The sequence below is a fragment of the Dioscorea cayenensis genome, chromosome 9 (assembly GCF_009730915.1).
Source record: "Dioscorea cayenensis subsp. rotundata cultivar TDr96_F1 chromosome 9, TDr96_F1_v2_PseudoChromosome.rev07_lg8_w22 25.fasta, whole genome shotgun sequence".
NCBI classification, from domain to species: Eukaryota; Viridiplantae; Streptophyta; class Magnoliopsida; order Dioscoreales; family Dioscoreaceae; genus Dioscorea; species Dioscorea cayenensis.
In genome coordinates, this window is record NC_052479.1 from 15,279,373 (window position 1) to 15,300,869 (window position 21,497).

The following is a 21,497-nucleotide window of genomic DNA, read 5'->3' on the forward strand; positions in this document are numbered from 1 at the left end:
GTGAATGTTGCTTCGTTTCTATTTTTATATGGTTTGGGCATGCTTAGAATGAGTTTAGAAATAGAGTTTTGATGTATTTTTTTAGCTTCTAGCATGGTGGCCGTGCGGGTATCATGCCCGTGGATCGACACGGGCGTGTGGAATTTCCACACGACCATGTGGATTTCATTTGTTTTAATCTGTAAGTGTTTATAATTGATTTTATTTTCAAATCATGCAGATATGGCCCCCAGATATCGCACATAGATTTTTCTATTACCGAGCATCACGCTTGATTTGAGCATTTGTTGAGAATCTGATTTGGATAGTCCCATTTTGTGGATTTGAGTGCGTTGAGATAGGTTAAACGAGGTGATGAGATGGCCGATGAGATTGATGAGCTGTTGGGTGTGGGAAGCTGGAGGAGATTATTATCGATTCGAGAGCCAACTATCCGCACATTGATGCTGGAGGTGATAGCGTTCTTCGAGTTTAACTGATCATACTCCAGATTTGATAGTGTTGATGTTTGATAAGTGCTTGTGCGATATGAATGCAAAGCATTCATTCCTTATGTTGAGCATTACTTTTCTGAGGTTTTATACTAATATGTGTGTTTTTATGTTACTTTCGTGCAGGTAGGCTTGTGAGGCCAAGTATGAAGGAAAGAAGCCAATGTGGATTATAATGCACCGATGTTGGAGGAAATCTTGCTAAGGTTCAAAAGCAAAGACATAGGTCGATGTGAGATGGTAGAGTGTGTGCCAACCTCCTCATATTCGAGTTTGGCACATCTATTTGGAGGGGCACAAAGGCAGTCACACTCGAGCATTCCAACTTATGCACATAGAACAAGAGCTCCACCAACGTACCTATCATTAAAGAAGCAAGTGATCCACGACGTGAACGTGTGCCCGTTTGCGTTACTCCGATGAAAGTATAGATTTGGGAAGCTATTCAGGCCGGATACTGTAGCAGAGCAATGTAGCAACACGGTAGCAAGTACTGTAACAGCACTGTTCACAGTCGGCCGAGAAAACTGGATTTCAGAGAATCCACACGGGCGTGTGGAAATTATCCATGCTCGTGTGGAAATTCCGCACGGGTGCGTGAAGCATCCATGCCCATGTAGTCGCCCAATTCTAGCCCTATTTAAAGCCGGATAAACCCCGATTTTGGTATTATTTTTTCCATCTTTTCTCCAACTTGAGAGAGGGCTTCGGCTAGGATTTTGAGGGGTATTGGCCAAGGTTTTAGTGAGGTTCTACGGCTCCGACATCATTATTCCTTAGGAAGAAGGTTGGTAGGGGACCTTCCGTCGAGACGTATCCTATACCAGACGAGGGAATCCTTGGACGACGAGTAGAGGACTTTCCACAAGACCATCGACACGACTATCGAGGGGGTTTCTTTATGGATTCATTGCTTTTACATTCTATTTCTTTGATTGTACTTAGCTCCATGGAGAGCTAAACCCCTAGTGGGTACTTGGGTATTGTGAAATCTAGGATGTATTTGTTTCATTGAATCTCTTTATTATGCTTTCAATTAATTGATGTTTATTGTGAGTTCCAACTTTAAATGCTTGATTATATAAACATTTCCCCTAGAGTGACACTAGGGTTGAGAGTTCTCGTTGGTAACCTTGTGAGTGAGTGACACACCATGAGCGTTAGACACAGCTAGGTTGGAGAGGATTGAGAGGGTGAGTCGAGAAATACAGGAGCGTCCCCTTTCCCCTCGGACGTGATAGGTTCTACCTCCGTTCCTCGAGTTCTTTGCGGCCATAATAGAGTGAATGGTCTAAGGGATGAACTTCCGCTGGCCTTAGTTGCTCGTTTAACGGAGTGAAGTGTTGAGGTGATCTTAGTATCTAGGGCTCAATTGTGGTTAGGGCCTTCCACCTGGACCAAAGGGTTAGATCTATAATTAGGAAGAGATTTATCACTTGGAATCCCTAGAGATCATTGCAACTCTATGTGAGTGCGAGGTGTTGAGATTGTTCGATTTCTCCTCCGGGACATGTATAGAGTTAGGCATAGTTGACCTTAGATTTGGGACTATGTAATTAAGGATTTCCATGACTCACCATTGCATTGATTAGGAAGCATAATAGAGGGTTCTTGCACTTGAAACAATTATCCTTGGCTGAGCATTATCCGAGTACCCAATCTTTATCGATTGCCTTACCCCCTTTCTTTACTTTTGCTCTCTTACTTGTTGTTTTTATTGTTGAGAATTGAATCATTGTCACACTTATCATCACTGATCTTTCACATAGCTAAAAATCGAATTAAGTATTTTTATTCCCTATTCCCAGTGGATTCGATACCCGCTCACCTGGGATTATTACTTCGACAAACCCTTGCACTTGCGGGATATATGCAAGTGGACCTTGTCAAGTTTTTGGCGCCGTTGACGGGGAGTAGGCATTTAGAGATACTTTACACTTTGTTTTCTTAGCTATTTCACCATATATTCTATTTTATATCTTCTTATTCTATCATCATTCTGATTTCTTTTTCTTTCTTTTTGGTTGCAGCTATAGGTTATGACCCGAGGGAATCCCTCAATATTGATTGAAGGGGATCCTGAGCTTGAACGTACACTTAGAAGAAAAGGGAAAGAGCATGTGCAAGAACAGTCTAGTCCAGCTCATTTGGAAGCGGAAGAATCTGAAAACATGGCAGAACAGAATGAGCAACAGCAAACACTATCCGATTATGCCAGACCTTCAGTGTTGGGGACACAATCGAGTATTGTCCGTCCCCCGATTACACCTCAGAACTTTGAGTTGAAGCCGGCATTCATCCACATGTTGCAGCAGTCCGCACAATTCAATGGTTTGGCCAATGAGGATCCAAACATTCATATAGAGAGCTTTCTCGAGGTGTGTGATATGCTGAAGATAAATGGGGTGACGGATGATGCCAGCAAATTGAGAGACTTCCCATTTTCCCTAAATGGGAGAGCGAAGCAGTGGCTACACTCGTTACCTAGAGCGTCAATTACCACGTGGGAGAAGATGGTGAAAGCTTTCCTAACCCGTTATTTCCCTCCCGGAAAATTAGCAAAGCTTTGGAACGAGATCTCATCCTTTGTTCAGTTGGAATTGGAGTCTCTATTTGAGACATGGGAAAGGTTCAAGGAGCTCTTGAGGAAGTGCCCGCAACACGGATTCTCGGAGTGGATGATTGTTCAAACCTTTTACAATGGTTTGAAGCCGAGTACAAGGCAACTCTTGGATGCAGTAGCAGGAGGTACCTTAGGTAGCAAGACCCCCGGTGAGGCCCGCCCGTTGATTGAAGAAATGGGGTTAAACAGCTACCAATGGAATGCTAGGGAGAAGAAAAAGGTGGCCGGTCTCCATGAGATAGATGTAGTAACTTCATTGGCAGCCCAAGTGGAAAATTTGAGTAAGAAGTTAGATCTTCTAACTTCAAATAGAGTGGCTGCCGTAACTAATTGCATCGGGTGTGATGGAGTACATTCTCCCTTTGATTGCCCGATCTCTATTGGTGATGTTTCTTCGGTGGAGAATGTTGATTTTGTAGGTAATGGCATGAGACCTCAAGGAAATCCATATAGCAATACCTACAATCTGGGTTGGACGAATCATCCCAATTTCTCATGGAGTAATTAAGGTCCACAAAAGGCCATGGGGCCACCGGGTTTCCAACAACAACAAGCCCCTCAGGTGGAAAACAGAGTCTCAAGTTTGGAAACCCGAATTACGGACAAAGAGAAGCACTTGTCTAGATTTGTGCAATCTGCAAATACTAGGTTTGAATCAGTCGATGCTACACTTTGCAACCACACCGCCTCTTTGCATAAGCTTGAAAATCAGGTGGGTTAAATTGCGAAGTCTCTCTCTGAAAGGCCACATGGAAGCTTACCAATCAATATAGAGACCAATCCTATACAGCACGTGAAGACGATCACTTTGAGAAGTGGTCGTGAGGTTAAAGGTAGGCTTCCGAGTGAGATGCCAAAAGAACACGCACCCAAGGTTATAGAGGTGGAAGAGGGGATGAGCAAAAAGAAAGAGGTGGTACCCCACCTTTCAAGCCAAGAATCCCTTATCCCTCTAGATTGTAAACTGACCAAGGGATGAACAGTACAAGAAGTTCCTGAGTTTGTTCAAGCAACTCCACATTAATATTCCTTTTGTTGAGGCATTAGCCCAAATGCCTAAGTATGCGAAGTTCTTGAAACACTTGTTGACTAACAAGAGGAAGTTGGAGGAGAGTGCTTCAGTGATTTTAGATGCTTCATGCTCGGCGGTATTGCAAAAGAACATGCCGAACAAGAAGAAAGACACGGGAAGCTTCATCATTCCGTGTAATATTGGCAATCTTGGTGAGGAAATAGCATTGGCGGACTCAGGGGCTAGTATCAACGTCATGCCATACACCTTCTTTCAAAAGCTAGGCTTGGGCGAGCCTAGGCCTACTCGGATGACTTTGCAACTAGCGGACCGAACAGTGCGACATCCGAGATGCATCATTGAAGACGTGCATGTCAAGGTGGACAAGTACATTTTTCTGGTTGACTTTGTAGTGCTAGATGTTGACGAGGATGTGGATGTACCCTTGATACTTGGGAGACCGTTCTTGTGGACTTCCAAAGCATTGATTGACACGGACGGCGGAGACCTCACCTTGAGAGTTGGAGATGACAAGCTCACATACCGCCTTGCTGAGGCCATGCGGCATTCTCTCGATTTTGATGATACTTTATATTTTCTAGACACTATTGATGAGATTGTTGATGAATACATACAGGAGATGTTCAATCCGGACACGTATGAAGGTTTGTCCGACCAGGAGAAGGGACATGAAGATGTAATGATGCTTGGATCGACGGAAGAAGTCGCATCTACCCCGGGGATCTTGAAGAAGGTGCTCTGGAAAATGAAGAGGGCTAGGAGACGCCACCAGAAACAATCCAAGGCTGTTGGAGACATACGTGAACTGAAGAAGTTGGACGTATCATTGTTAGGTGGTCCGAAGCCCGATAATACACCCTCTACTCTCAAGAGACTTTGTATCATTGTTAGTGAACCTAAGGCCAAGCACTTTCAATATTTCCTTCATCTATGTCTTAATGTTTTGATTTTTGCTTGAGGGCAAGCAAAAGATTCAGTGTGGGGGAGTTTGATAAGTGCTTGTGTGATAAGAATGTTAAATGTTCTTTCCTTATGATGAGCATTACTTTTATCAGGTTTTAGCGCTAATATGTGTGCATTTATGATACTTTCATGCATATAGGGTTGTGAAGCCAAATGTCATAGAAAGAAACTAATGTAGATCATGAATGCACCATTTATAGAAAATCTTGAGAAGGATCAAACGGGAAGACATAAGTCGGGCTCAAGATGTGAGAATGTGTGCCAACCTTCGTGTATTCAAGTTAGCACAATGATTTGGAGGGGCACAAAGGCAGTCATATTCGAGTATCTCGGCTTGTGCATTAATACCAAGATCTTCACCAATGAAGCCATTGTTGAAGAAGCAAAGCGACCTACAACGTAAATGCATGCCTATTTACGTTGCCTCGATGAAAACATGGATTCGGGAGTGTTTCGGGCCGACACTATAGCAAACACTGTAGTAATTCATTGTAGTAGGTACTATTCACAGTCGGCTGAGAAAAGTGAATCCCAGAGAATCCACAAGGGCGTGTGGAAATTATCCACGTCCTTGTGGAAATTCCATGGGTCGTGTGGTGAATCTACAGGGGCGTGTGGATGCCTGATTCCAGCCGTATTTAAGGCCGATTTCAGCCCCAATTTCAACATCGTTTTCTCCATCTTTTCCCTAACTTGAGAGAGGGTGACGGCTAGGGTTTGGAGAGGTATTGGCTAGGGATTGGGAGAAGTTCTACAGCTCCAACATCACGCTCTGTTTGGAAGAAGGTTAGTGAGAGAGCTTTTGTCGGCACCGATTCGGCGAGGTGTATACTAGGCAAGACAAAGGGACCCTTGGACGAGTAGAGGCTTCTCCACAAGACCATCACGATGACTACCAAGAGGGTTTTCTATGGATTATTTGTTTTTTCATTCGATTTCATTGATTGTAAATAGCTCCATGGAGAGCTAAACCCCCTAGTGGTTACTTGGATTTGTAAACCCTAGGATGTATTTATTTCATTAAACCTTGTTATTATACTTTCATTAATTGATGTTTTATTTGAGTTCTAATCTTGAATGCTTGATTGATTGAATGCTCGCTTAGAGTGACACTAGGGTTGAGAGTTCACCTTGGTAACCCTTGTGAGAGAGTGACACACCACAAGAGTTAGACAAAGCTAGATTGGAGAGGGTTGAGGGTGTAAGTCGATAGTCGATAGGATCGCCAAGTAATACCTCTCATGCAAGCACGAGAGGGTCGTATTCCCAGGGCCCAAGAAGCTACTATTACTTCCTTTTCGTCTATTTCCTAGCCTAACACTGCGAAAGATGAATAGTAATTATAAAAAGAGAAAGAATTAACTACAATGAAATCCTGGGTACTACTACAACGAATACAAACTCAAGGGAGAATCAAACAGTGAAGGGAGTGATTTGGACAACGAATCCCCCTAGGGTTGTCATTAGGTCCTGAATTTAGGATGAAATGCGAGGTGGTAGTTGGGCTAAGAGATTCCTAAATTAGCTCAACCAGATGGTCACGACAATTGAACCCTAATCCCATACAAGTATTGGGTCGGAATCGCTTCCGCCCAAATCCTCGTATGATTGCATTACACTCAGGGAAATCTCTAATCAGGGTCGATACTCAAACTAGGTCCAACCCTAATTGCTGGAGGGGTACAAAATACCCGATGGTCACGGTGTATTTGTACATGGATCCCTTCCAAGCCAAGTGTGTCTAGTACCAGGGCAATGGTCATGCAACTAAGTACAACCTAGGAGTTGAAATACAGAGTTCTCATGCAGATCAACACATCAAAGTACACAAGGCTTGAAACACAAACTACAAGATTCCATAAAAGAAATACAACATCCAACAATACATCAATAAAGATGATCATCCAAATTACAAACAAACAACCCTAGAGTTCATCATATCCAAATCACAAATAAGTTAGTGCCTCATGAAAGAGGACCACTCATACAAATCCAAGGAACAAATAAACAAGAAAAGAAGTAAGAACTACTCCCCCTAACTTTAGATCCCCTTGGATGGTGAAGTTCTTGAAGATTTGGATAGATCTCCACTCAAATGATGCCTTCGATGCCTAGGATCTTCTCCCAATCTTCTCCTCCAAAACTTGCCTCCCTCTTGGTGGAGTCTCGCGTAGTAGATCGCCGGCGGGAAGAGAGGGTGACGGCCTGAGAGGCCCAAGAGAAAAAACGGCCCCTCCAAAAGCTCTCCATGTCCTAGAAAATCAGCCTCCTTTTATATCCCGTCAGGTCCATACGGGCTCCATGCGGGCGCATGGAGCCCGTGAAGCTCACTGGCATTTTGCTAAGAAAATGCGTCGAGCTCCATATAGTGATTTTGCTACAGTACTGAGACTTGTGAAATTCCAGCAAACCTCACGGGCACCCATGTGGGTGCATGGAGCCCGTGAAGCTCACAGCCGAATGCCCACAACATGAATAGTCACTCCGCTACAGTACGCTACAGTGCCTGCTGCAGTGCTGGAACCCCGAAAATGCCGTTTCGGTGTCGAATTCATCCAATTTGCATTTTTGAGCTTCGTTCAACTCTTTTAAGAACTGCAATACTGAAATAACCAATTTATACTTAAACGGGCATCAATTCATTAAGATATACACAAATAATACAAGATCAATACGTATAAAATACATACATTTAGTTGTTTATCACATTTGCAAAAGTGAACATAGGATTATATATTTGACTAAAAATTATGAGACATTTCGAAAAAAAACATAGAATTAGGGTTTTGATTCAAAAGTAGAAGACATTCCCAACATACAGCTTGGGGATTTTTGTTTTGATTAAAAAATATGAGACATTTCAAAAAGACAATGGAGGATTAGTATTTTGATTAAAAAATAGGAGACATTATGAAAAGAAGAAAACATGGGATTCAGATTTGGATTTTTATTCAAAAATAGGAGGCATTATGAAAAAAAAATATAGGACTAGGGTATTGATTTAAAACCGAAAACTAGGAGACATTCCGAAAACAAAACATAGGATTAGAGTTTTGATTGAAAAATATGACCCATTCCAAGAAGAAAACATATGATAAGGTTTTTTTGATTCAAATCTTAAAAACTAACGAGATATTCACAAAAAACCATTTGATTAGCTCTTTGATTCAAAAATAGAAGATATTATGAGTAGAAAACATTATATTAGGGTTTTGATTAAAAAATAGGAAACATTATGAAAGAAAACATAGAATTACGGGTTTGATTTAAAATTCGAGAAATAGGAGGCATTATGAAAGTAAAACATAGGATTGGAGTTTTGATTCAAAACCGAAAAATAAGGACACATTGCATAAAAGAAAAACATAAAATTAGTGTTTTTTTATTTTAAAAAAGCGGCATTCTAAAAAAAGAAAAAAATAGGATTAGCGTTTTGATTCAAAACTAAAAAATAATAGACATTCTGAAGAAAAAACATAGGGTTATTGTTTTGATTGAAAACTAGAAGACATTCCGAGATGAAATAATAGGATTAGGTTTTGGATTGAAAACTGATATTTAGGTGACATTCCAAATAGAAAACATAGGATTAGGGTTTTAGTTGAAAAATAGGAGATATATCAAAAAGAAAACTTAGGATTAGGGTTTACATTAAAAAATACGAGGCATTCGTAAAAAACAACGAAGTATTAGGGTTTTCATTCAAAACTAAAAAATAGGCGACATTCTAAAATAAATACATAGGATTAGGGCTTGATTTAAAAATATTACGCATTCTAAAAACAAAACATAGGATTAGTGTATCGATTGAAAAATAGGAGATATTCCAAAAAAATAAAAACATAGGATTACGGTTTTTGATTGAAAACCGATAAATAGGAGACATTCGGAAGAAAACATACAATTAGTGTTTTGATTAAAAAAATAGGAGACATTGCAAAAAGAAAAACAAATTATTAGGGGTTTAATTCAAAAAGTAGGAGACATTTAGAAAAAAACATATGATTAGGATTTATTTTTCAAAAAAATAGGAGACATTACGAAAAAGAAAAAAACATATGATTAGGGTTTTGATTAAAAAAATGATACACATTCTCAAAAACAAAAAGATAGGATTAGGGTTTTTGATTAAAAAATGAGAAATTCAGAAAACGAAACAAAGGATTAAGGTTTGTATTCAAAACTGAAAAATATCACATATTCAAAAAAACATAGGATTAGTGTTTTTGTTTCAAAAAAATAGCGAGACATTTCAAAAAGAAAAAAAGGAATATGTTTTTGATTGAAAAATAGGAGACATTTCTAAAAGAATACATAGATTAGGGTTTTGATTCAAAACTGATAAATAGGAGGTATTAAGAAAAAAAAACATAGGATTCATGTTTTTGTTCGCAAAAATATGATAAAAATCTTAAAAAGAAACCGTAGGATTAGGGTTTTTGCTTCAAATACAATAGGCTTTCTTAAAAAGAAACACATAGGATTAAGGTTTTTGATTGAAAAAAATAGTAGGCATTCGAAAAGAAAAACATAGGATTAGGGTTTTTAATTGAAAAATAGGTGGCATTACTATAATAAAAGATAGGATTACAATTTTGAATGAAAAATATGAGACATTACGAAAACAAAACATAGGATTACGGCTTTGATTGACAAATATGATACATTTCAAAAAAAGAAAAATATAAGATTGTTGTTTTTGATTAAGAAATAGTAGACATTCATAAAGGAAAACATAAGATTAGGGGTTTGACTAAAAAATAGGAGAAATTCCCAAAAAAATAAAAAACTAGGATTAGGGTTTTGATTAAAGAATAGTAGACATTACAAAGAAAAACATAGGATTAGAGTTTTGATTTAAAAAAATAGTAGGAATTTTTGAAAAAGAAAAACATATGATTAGGTTTTTTGAATGAAAAATTGGAGGCATTGTGAAAAGAAAAAATAGGATTAGAGTTTCAATTTGAAAATATGAGACATTTTGAAAAATAAGACAATCCCAAAACTAGCAGAGATTCCCAAAACAAAAGATAGGATTAGTCTTTTGATTAAAAAAAATAAGTCATTCCAAAGAGAAAATAAATGATTAGGGTTTTGTTTGAAAACTAAAAAATAAGACACATTCCGGAAAAAAAAAACATAGGATTAGGTTTTTGATTCGAAAATAGTAGATATTCCAAAAAGAATTAAAGGATTAGGTTTTTTTATTGAAAATTAATAGACATTCCGAAAAGAAAATCTATGTTAGGGTTTTTGATTCAAAATTGAAATGAAGAACACATTCGAAGAGAAAAATAAAGGATTAGGGTATTGATTCAAAAAAACATGAGACATTCCTAAAAGAATACATAGGTTAGGATTTCGATTCAAAACTGATAAATAGGACCCATTGTAAAAAGAAAAAAAACATAGAATTTGTTTTTTGTTTGCATCAAATATAGTAGGCATTTCATAAAGAAAACATAGGATTAAGGTTTTGATTGCAAAATAGGAGACATTGCGAAAAAGAAAAACATAGTATTAGGATTTTTGATTGAAAAAAATGGGAGACATTACTATAAGAAAACATAGGATTAGGGTTTTGAATAAAAAATATGAGGCATTTCTAGAAGAAAGCATATGATTAGGGTTTTGATTGAAAAATAGGAGACTTTCCGAAAAGAAAATATATGATTATTGCATTGATTAAAAAATAGCAGGCATTCACAAAAAAAACATAAGATTAGAATTTTGCTTAAAAAATAGGAAGCATTCCCAAAAGAAAAAACCTATGATTAGGGTTTTGAACATAGAATAATAGACATTACTATAAGAAAACTTAGAATTAGTGTTTTCATTAAAAAAAGTAGAAATTCCGAAAAGAAACATGCAAATAGGGTTCTGATTTAAAAATTGGAGGCATTGTGAAAAGAAAACATAGGATTAGGATTTTGATCTAAAAATTGGAGGCATTGTGAAAACAAAACATACGATTAGGGTTTTGATTTAAAACTATGAGACATTCTGAAAGAGAAAACATCAGATTAGGGTTTCATTTAAAAAAAATATGAGGTATTTTTCAAAAAGAAAAACATCGGATTAAGGTTTTTGATTCAAAAACTGAAAAAAATGACACATTCTAGAAAGAAAAACATAGGATTAGGGTTTTTGATTCAAAAAAATATCAGAAATTCCAAAAAGAACTAAAAGGATTAAGTTTTTTTGAAGTCCAAATAGTAGACATTCTGAAAAGGAAACATAGGTTACGGTTTTGATTCAAAACTAAAAAATAGGACAAATTCCGAAAATAAAACATAGGATTTGGGTTTTGATTAAAAAATAGGAGACATTCCTAAAAGAATACATAGGTTAGGATTTTGATTCAAAACTGATAAGTAGGAGACATTAAGAAAAGAAAAAAAAACATAGCATTCGTGTTTTGTTTGCAAAATAGGAGACATTCCTATAAGAATGTTGTGTAATTATAGAACTGGTTAGAGCAGGGTCACAGCAAAAGTACTTAGAAAATAATAGCAATAAAGATGGACACAGGATGTATGTGGAAAACCCCAAAACAAATTAGGGTAAAAAAACCACGGGCAAGGTAGAAGAATTTCACTATAGTGGAAAATAGGAGTTACAAGATTTCTATTAACAAGGAGAACACCAACTTATTCTCTCTTGTAATAGAAGGAACACAAGCACTCTAATTTTTCCTTCCCACTATTTTCTCCAACTTTCTCTCTCACCCTCACACTTCCTCTCTGAAAATGGTACACTGAGAGATGCATTTTGCATCTCTATTTATAGGAGAAAGTGAATGATAATTAACTCACCTAATCCAAATTTTAGGTGAGGATTAGGTGAAGAGATATATATGTATATATATCACATGTGCAGCCACCATTCCATGATAATATTTTAACATTTCTCCCACTTGAAGATTTGATTAACAGTCAATCAGATCTTCACACCATTCTTTTTACCTTGCCATTAATGTTGCTTATGTCTCTACCAAGCCACATGATGATCGACACCATATAAATTTGTCAGTGTTAATTGCATTCGTCAGAAAATCTGCTAGATTGTTCTGTGTATCAATTTTCTACATATTCACTGTTCCTTCGTCCACATTCTCTCGGTCGAAGTGGTACTGAACTCTGATATGTTTTGTCTTTGAATGAAATGCTAGATTTCTTGCAAGATGGAATGCACTCTGGTTCCCTTTACATATATGAGAATCCTTTTGATAGTATTCCAATGCTCTCGTCTAGGATTCACCATGTATTGACTTACCACTCCCACTGCATGTGCAATGTCTGGTCTTGTACTGATCATGGTGAACATTAGGATTTCCACCGCTAAATCATATAGTACTCGAGACATATTCGTCATCTCTTCTTCACTGCTATGACACATACTTGAGGATAACTTGAAATTAATAGGAAGTGGAATAGAAATTGGCTTACAGGCTTGCATATTAAAGCATCGTAAGATCTTCTTCAGATAAGTTGTTTTAGAAAGCCAAATCTTCATATTATTTCTGTCTCGGTGAATTTTCATCCCTAGAATCTTGTTTGACAGTACTAAGTCCTTCATTTCAAATTCTCTAGCCAACTGTGCCTTCCATTGCTTGATACGATCATTGTTGGTCCCTGCTACCAACATGTCGCCAACATACAGCAACAAGAAGACGAAATCTTCTTCTTCAAACCTCTTGGCATTGCACAAGGGTCTTTATTGAATCTGTTGTATCCAAGGCTCATGATGAAGGAATCAAATCTCTTGTACCAACATCTTGGCACCTGCTTTGGACTGTACAGGGATTTTTTCAACTTTTAAACCAAGTTCTCTTTACCTTTTTCTGGAAATCCTTCTGGTTGGAGCATATAAATTTCTTCTTCAAGATCTCTATAAAGAAATGCAGTTTTGACATCTAACTGCTCTAGCTGCAAGTCGAATGTAGCACACACCGGCAGGACTACTCGGACTGTTGGGAGTCAAACCATAGGTGAAAATATTTCATTGAAGTCAATTCCTTCCTTCTGAGCATATCCTTTTACTACCAATCTAGCACGATAACGATCTACTTAATCATCACTATTGTGCTTGATCTTGTAGACACATTTACTACCAATCGGCTTTCACCCTTATGGTAGTGACATCAATTCTCATGTCCTATTTTTATGGAGGGCTTCAATTACTTCTTGCATTGCTGCCATCCACTGAGATACATCTGAATTGCTCAGTGCTTCTTGAAGATTTGATGGCTCTCCATCCTCAGTTAGAAAAATAGTACGCAATGTTGCCCTCCATAATATAATCAGAATGCCAACTTGGTGTCTTTCTTGTACGAGTTGAACGCCGAACTTCTGGAACTTCAGATTCAGCTAGCACTTTTACCTCGTACTTTGGTGCAGTTTCATCTTTTTTTTCTACCTGTAATGTTGTAGTTTATGTGCTTTCATTTTTAGTGCTTTCGCCATCCATTTGCTATTGTTCTTTATCTTCTATGAAGATAACATCCCTGCTGATTACAACCTTGTGGGCAGTGGGATCCCACAGGCGATACCCCTTGACTCCATCAGCATAACCTAAGAACATACATTTTCTGGATTTTTGATCCAGCTTTGTAGTTTCTTGTGTATTATACATTACATAGACAAAACTTCCAAATATATGAAAGTTTGAATAATCAACTCGCTTACCAATCCACATCTCCATTGGTGTGTTCAACTCGATTGCAGTTGATGGAGCCTGATTCATCATATAACAGGCGGTGTTGACTGCTTCTGCCCAAAACTTCTTGTCTAGGCCTACAGCTCCCATCATAGCTCTTGATCTTTCTAAGAGAGTCATGTTCATTCACTCTGTCACTCCATTTTATTGAGGAGCGTATGCTGTAGTGAATTGTCTTTTGATGCCTTCCTGCTTGAAGAATTCATCAATTTCTTTACTAGTGTATTCTCCTCCATTATCTATCCTCAAGCACTTAATCTTGTTGCGAGATTCAAGTTCCACCCGAACTTTGTAAAATTTGAAGACTTGAAATACATCAGCTTTTCTTTTGATAGGGTATATCCAACATCTCTTAGAATAGTCATCAATGAATGACACAAAGTAATTTGCTCCTCTTAGAGATGTAACCGGTGCTTGCCACACATCAGACTGAAGCAATTCTATAATTACTTTTCCTCTAGAATTATATGCGTTGAACTTCAATCAATGCTGCTTGCTCACAATGCAATATTCACAAAAGGTTAGTAGTACCTTTGTGAGACCTTGAAGTAGATTCCTCTCTATAAGAATCTTCATTCCTTGCTCTGATAAGTATCCATGTTTTCTGTGCCATGTCATTGTGCATCTTTCACTTAGACTACTTGTGGCAATTGAAGCTTCTCCTTCTTGCAAAGTTTCTCCCTTCAGCATGTATAAATTTGCAGCTATCTTTTCTCCCTTCATACATACAAGTGCTCCTTGAATTATCTTCATCACCCTGTACTGGACTTCAATTTTGCAACCAAGATCATCAAGTTGTCCAATAGACAACAAGTTCTTTGTTAGGCCCTCCACATGTCAGACTTCTTGAATTGTCCGAGTTGTACCATCATGCATCTTGAGATTGATGATGCCAATTCCAACAATCTTTAGAGCTTGATCATTGCAGCTGTACACAAAACCGCCAGAGATAGGTTCATAGTGGTAGAACCATCCTTTTCTGGAAGTCATATGAATGGTTGCCGCTGAGTCTAGACGCCAAACATCAGCAAAGCTTTTCCCTTTGTTTGTTGCTACTTTACATACGATGGCATTTCAAGCTTCTGAAGTGTTTGCAACATTTCCTTGAGGATTGGAATCCTTTTTATTTAGATTCCAACAATCTTTCTTCATGTGACCCTTCTTACTACAGTTGTAACATTTGAAGTTTTTCTTGCTCCTTGATTTAGATCTACCTTGATTGTGGCTTCCACTTACACCACGTTCCATTGATCTTCCTATCATTACCATCAAGGCCTCCTCTTGTTGCGAACTTATCGACATGTCTTCCTTGTTCTTGCGCCGACTTTCTTCCTCCAGAACAGCAGCTGCAATGTTGTTGAAGACTAGAATGTCCCTGGAGACATTATTTGTTAAGCTGATGATGAGTTGATCATATGAATCTGGTAGACTTTGGAGTAGAATTTCCGCACGTTCACTTTACTATATTGTATGTCCCAATGACGTATGTTGGAAAAATAGAGTGTTCAGTTTGCTCATATGCTATGTCACTGAATTATATTCCACTATACACAAGATATAGAGTCTTCTCTTAAGGAAAATTTACAATGCCCCTTGCGTGTGATCCGCAAGTGCACCAGTTTGATTGAAAATATGAGACATTCTCAAAAGAAAACAAACGATTATTGTTTTGATTAAAAAATAGCAGATATTTCCAATAGAAATATTGGATCAGGTGTTTAATTCAAAAATAGCAGGCATTCCTAAAAGAATAAAAAGGATTAGAACATTTTCATATCAAAACCCCACTATTTTTTAATCGAAACCGTAATCCCTTATTTTCTTTTCAGAATTTCTCATTTTTTTGAATCAAAACTCTAATCCTATCTTTTGTTTTGAAAATATCCCCTATTTTTTAGTTTTTATTAAAAACCAAAAATTATTGGAAATTTTTATACATATATAATATTTTTTATTCAAATATAGTAGCCATTCTGAAAAGAAAAAAAACATTGGATTAGGGTTTTGATTGAAAAATAGGGGCAATTACTATAAGAAAACATAGGATTATTGTTTTTATTCAGATATAACAGAGATTTCAAAAAGAAAACATAGGATTAGGGTTTTCATTAAAAACCAAAAAATAGCGGACATTTAAAAAAGAAAACATAAGATTAAATTTTTGATTCAAAAATAGCAGACATTACCAAAAGAAAACATAGGATAATGGTTTTGATTAACAAATAGGAGACATTACAAAAAGAAACCATAGAATTTGAGTTTTGATTGAAAAATAGGAGACATTAGGAAAAGAAAACATAAGATTAGGGATTTTATTCAAAAATAGCTTACATTACCAAAATAAAGCATGGGATTTGGGTTTTGAAAGATAGGATTAGGGTATTGATTAAAAAAAATGAGACATTTTGAAAAGAAAACATAGGATTCTGGTTATGATTGAAATGTCTTTTTTTCAAAATTATGAGACATTCCGAAACTTTTAATAATGTCTAATATTTTTAAAAGAAAGCATAGGTTTAGGGCATTGATTAAAAAATAGTAGACATTCCAAAAATAAAACATGGTTTAGGGTTTTGATTGAAAATAGGAGATATTAAAAAAAACGTATTATTAGTGATTTGAAGAAAAAATAGGGCACATTTCGATTAGGGTTTTGATTCAAAAATAGCAGACATTACAAAACAAAAGATAGGGGACATAGGAAAATAAAAGAAAATTTAGGATTATAATTTTTATAAAAAAGATCGGATTAGGTAAAGAAAACATAGGATTCTTGTTTTGATTAAGAATTGAAAACATAAGATAAGGGTTTTCATTGAAAAATATAAGCCATTATGAAAAGAAAACATAGGATTATGGTTTTGATTGAAGATAGGAGATATTCCCAAAAGAAAACATAAGAAGAATTTTTATTCAATACCGAAAAATAGGGGACATTTTCAAAAGAAAACATTGGATTAGAGTTTTGATTCAAAAATAGCTGACATTCAGAAAAGAAAACATAGGATTAGGGTTTTGTTTCAAAATAGCAGACATTCTGAACAGAAAAGCTTTGTATTGGTTTTTCATTGAAAAGTAGGCGCCATTCCCAAAAACAAATTGTTGGGGGTGACGGTTTTGATTCAAAATGATAAATGACCGACAAAAAGAATAGAAAACATAGTATTAGGGTGTTAATTGGCTGATTGGAGACATTGTCAAGAGAAAAAAATAGGGTTAGTGTTTTGATTCAAATATAGGAAGAATTAAAAAAAACACAAGATTAGAGTTTCGATTAAAAAAATCAGAGACATTACTATAAGAAAACACTTGCTTATGTTTTTTACAAAGAAATAGTAGACACTTTAAAAGAAAATAAAGGATTTGTGTTTTCATTAAAAACTAATAAATAGGCTACATTCTAAAAGTAAAACTTAGTTTTTAATTGAAAGATAGGAGACATTCCCAAAATAAAACATAGGTTTATGGTTTTGATTGAAAAATAGAAGACATTCTAAAAAGAAAACATATTCCCAAAAGAAACCCTAATCCTAGGTTTTCTTTTGGGATTGTCTACTATTTTTTAATCAAAACCAAAATCCTATGTTTTTTATTCTCTAAATGTCTGGTATTTTTAAATGAAAACACTAATCCTGTGTTTTTTTTTCTTAATATCTCCTATTTAGGATACATTTTCAAAAGAAAATATTGGACTAGGGTTTTGATTCAAAACTGATAAATAGGAAACATTAAGAGAAGACAACATAGGATTAGGATTTTCTTTTCGGAATGTTTGTTATTTTTTAGTTTTGAATCAAAATGGAAATCTTATGTTTTCTTTTTGAAATGTCTATTATTTTTGAATCAAAACCCTAAACTTATATTTTCAAAAACAAAAAATAGGATTAGTGCTTTAATTGAAAAATATGAGACATTAATATAAGAAACCATAGGAATAAGATTTTAATAAAAAAAGGATGCAATGCAAAAAGAAAACATACAATTATTGTTTTGATTCAAAAATGACAGACAATAGAAAAAGAAAACATAAGATTAGAATTTTGATTAAAAAATATGAGCCATTCCGAAAAGAAAAATAGATTACGATTTTAATAAAAAAAAAGAGTAGGCATTACTAAAGAAAACATAGCATTTGGGTTTTGATTAAAAATTCGTTAAGACCTCCAAAACAAAAGATAGAATTATGGTTTTGATTAAAAAACTTAGACATTTTGAAAAGAAAACAAAGAATTAAGGTGTTTCTAAAACTGAAAAATAGGAGAAATTACTATAAAAAAAAACTTAAGATTATGGTTTGGATTAAAAAATGTCAGACCTTTCTAATAGAAAGAAAGGATTAGGTATTTGATTTCAAAATAGGAGACATTTCGTAAAGAAAACAAAGATTATGGTTTTGACTCAAAACATGAAATATGACACATTCCAAAAAGAAAAAATAGGATTAGGGTTTTGACTCAAATATAGTAGGCATTCTAAGAAAAAAACATTGGATTAGGATTTCGATTGAAAATAAGAGACATTACTATAAGAAAACATAGAATTATAGTTTTGATAAAAAAATAGTAGACATTCTGAAAAGAAAATAAAGGATTAGGGTTTTGATTTAAAAATATGTGACATTTTAAAAAAAAAAGCATAGGATTAGGGTTTTGATTCAAAAAATGAGACATTACTATAAGAAAACATAGGATTTGGGTTTTGATTAAAAAATAGTAGACATTTCAAAAAGAAAAATATGATTTGACTAAAAACTATGAGACATTCCCAAAAATAAATATTAAGGTTAAAAACCAATAAATAGGGGACATTTTTCAAAAACATAGAATTCATGTTTTGAATGAATGATAATATTAGTAAGGTTTTCTTTTGGGAAATGCATCCTTTTTTAAAAAAATATGAGACATTTTGAAAAGAAAACGTAGCATTAGGGTTTTGATTAAAGCCAAAAATTAGATGATATTTCCAAAAGAAAACATAGGATTATTGTTTTGATTCAGAAAATGAGACATTCCAAAAAGAAAGCAAATGATTTGAGTTTTGATACAAAAAAAATAAAATAAAATAAGACACATTCTGAAATGAAAACATAGGATTAGGGTTTTGATTAAAAACTATCATATATTTTGAAAAGAAAAGAAAGGATTTGGTTTTTGATTAAAAAATAGGAGATATTCTGAAAATAAAACAAAGGTTAGGGTTTTGATTCAAAACTGATAAATAGTTGACATTAAGAAAAGAAAACATAGGATTTGCATTTTGTTTGCAAAATAGGAGACATTCCATAAAGAAAACATGAGATCATGGTTTTGATTAAAATATAATAGGCATTCTGAAATGGAAACATAGGACTAGGATTTTGATTGAAAAAATAGATGACATTACTATAATAAAACATAGGATTACTGTTTTCATTCAAAATAGTAGACATTTCAAAAAAAAAGCAAAGGATTAGGGTTGTGATTGAAATATAATAGGCATTCCAAAATCAAAACAAAGGATTCGGGTTTTGATTGAAAAATAGTCGACATTCTGAAAAGAAAAGAAAAGAATAAGGTTTTGATTCAAAAATAGGAGACACTCCAAAAAGAAATCAAAGGATTAGGGTTTTGATTCAAAACTGAAAAATAGGACACATTCCTAGAAGAAAACATAATATTAGCGTTTTGTTTGAAAGGTTGGAGACATTCTGGAAAGAAAATATAGGATTAGGGTTTTGATTGAGATATTACTATTAGAAATCATAGGAATATGGTTTTGATTCAAAAATGGTAGACATTTCAAAAAGAAAACATTGGATTAGAGTTTCAATTAAAAAATATGAGACATTTCAAAATGAAAACATGGGATTAGGGTTTTGATTGAAAAAATATGAGACATTTTTATAAGAAATCATAAGATTATGGTTTTGAATTAAAATAAGGAGACATTACTACAAGAAAACATAGGATTAGGGTTTTGATTAAAAAATAGCAGAAATTCTGAAAAGAAAAGTAAAGATTAGGTTTTTGATTGAAAACTAAGAGGCATTCTAAAATGAAAATATAGGTTAGAGTTTTGATTCAAAACTGATAAATAGGTGACATTAAGAAATGAAAACATAGGATTCAGGTTTTGTTTGCAAAAATAGGGGACATTCCAGAAACAAAATATAAGATTAGGGTTTTGATAAAAATATTGTAGGTATTCCGAAATGGAAACCTAAGATTAGGATTTTGATTAAAAAATAGGACACAATAATATAATAAAACACAGGATTAGGATTTTTATTGAAAAATAGTAGACATTCCAAAAGCAAAGTATAGGATTAGTTTTGTGAATGAAATATAAAAGGGTTTCTGAAACCAAAACAAAGGATTCGTGTTTTGATTGAAAAATAGTCTGCATTCTGAAAAGAAAAGAAATGAATAGGTTTTGATTCAAAAATAGGAGACATTCTGAGAAAAAAACAAACAAAGGATTAGGGCTTTGATTAAAAACTAATAAATAGGACACATTCCAAAAAGAAAAATAGGATTAGGGTTTTAATTGAAAGATAGGAGACATTCCAAAAAAAAATGTAGGATTAGGGTTTTAATTGAAAAATAGGAGACATTACATTTATAAAACATAGGATTAGGTTTTTAATTCAAAAGTAGAAGACATTCCAAAAACAAAACATTGGATTAAAGTTTCGATTAAAAAAATATGAGACATTTCAAAATGAAAAAATAGGATTATGGTTTTCATTGAAAAATATGAGACATTACAATAAGACAACATAAGATTATGGTTTTGAATTCAAATATAGAGACATTACTATAATAAAACATAGGATTAGGGTTTTAATTCAAAATAGCAAAAATTCTACAGAGAAAAGCAAAGATTAGGTTTTCAATTGAAAAATAAGAGACATTCCAAAAAGAAAACAAAGGCTTCAGGATTTGTTTGCAAAATAGGAGACATTACCGAAAGGAAAAAAAATATAAAATTAGGGTTTTGATTAAAATATAGTAGGCATTCCGAGATGGAAACATAGGATTAGGATTTTGATTGAAAAATAAGAGACATTATTATAAAAAAATATAGGATTTGGGTTGTTATTGAAAAATAGTAGACATTCCATAAAGAAAGTATAGGATTAGTTTTGTAATTAAAATATAATAGGCTTTCCGAAACCAAAACAAAGGATTCGAGTTTTGATTAAAAAATTGTCTACATTTTGAAAAAAAAAGGAAAGGAATAGGGTTTTGATTAAAAAATATGAGACATTCCGAAAAGAAAACAAAGGATTAGGGCTTTGATTCAAAACTGAAAAATAGGACACATTACAAGATGAAAACATAGGATTAGGGTTTTGATTGAAAGATTGGAGACATTTAGAAAAGAAAACATAGAATTAGGGTTTTGATTAAAAAATAAGAGATATTACTATTAGAAAACATAGGATTAGTGTCTTGATTTAAAAGTAGAGGACATTCCAAAAAGAAAACATTGGAATTGATTTTTGATTAAAAAATATAAAACATTTCAAAATGAAAGCATAGGATAAGGGGTTTGATTTAAAATTATGACACATTACTATAAGAAAACATAATATTATGGTTTTTAATGAAAATAAGGAGATATTATTATAAGAAAACATAGGATTAGTATTTTGATTCAAAAATAACATAAATTCTGAAAAGAAAAG

At 34.5% G+C, this 21,497-nt stretch overlaps 1 non-coding gene across 1 annotated transcript; it reads right to left on the minus strand.

Annotated features, from left to right (window-relative positions):
• Positions 1 to 3,052: 3,052 nt before the first annotated feature.
• Positions 3,053 to 3,159, minus strand: LOC120269613. Its single transcript, XR_005539259.1, has one exon. It is a non-coding gene; the product is annotated as a small nucleolar RNA R71 (small nucleolar RNA).
• Between the last annotated feature and the right edge of the window lie 18,338 nt (positions 3,160 to 21,497).